This window comes from Cebus imitator, unplaced genomic scaffold (assembly GCF_001604975.1).
Source record: "Cebus imitator isolate Cc_AM_T3 unplaced genomic scaffold, Cebus_imitator-1.0 Scaffold1712, whole genome shotgun sequence".
In the NCBI taxonomy this organism is placed as follows: Eukaryota; Metazoa; Chordata; class Mammalia; order Primates; family Cebidae; genus Cebus; species Cebus imitator.
In genome coordinates this window covers 1961-2333 of record NW_016109027.1, presented here as the reverse complement: position 1 = coordinate 2333, position 373 = coordinate 1961, and positions in this window count along the sequence as shown.

Here is a 373-nt window from a genome sequence, read left to right as displayed (position 1 = left end):
TATAGAAGTAGGTTTCACAGTTGGAGAGGATTTTCGCTTCCTTTCATCCTGGCAGGAAGAATGTTTCTCTAAGTTTCTTTATACTTAACACTGGAGAGGCCAAGTCTTTGATTCTGTACCTAAGAGCTTTATGTAATAACCTTCTCTGAAAAATTAGGAAACACATGGAATGGGAGAATCCAGGGTAAAGTGTCTTCTGAGTCTGAACAATCTAATAACTTACTTTTTCTGATTAGGAAAGTGATGCATGATCACTTTGAAAGATACACTATGAATGAAATAAAAAAATCACTCGTAATATCTTGCCCAGAGTTAGCCACTATTAACTTATCTCAGCAGCCCGTTTAGATGCTGAACAAGTATACTGGTAACC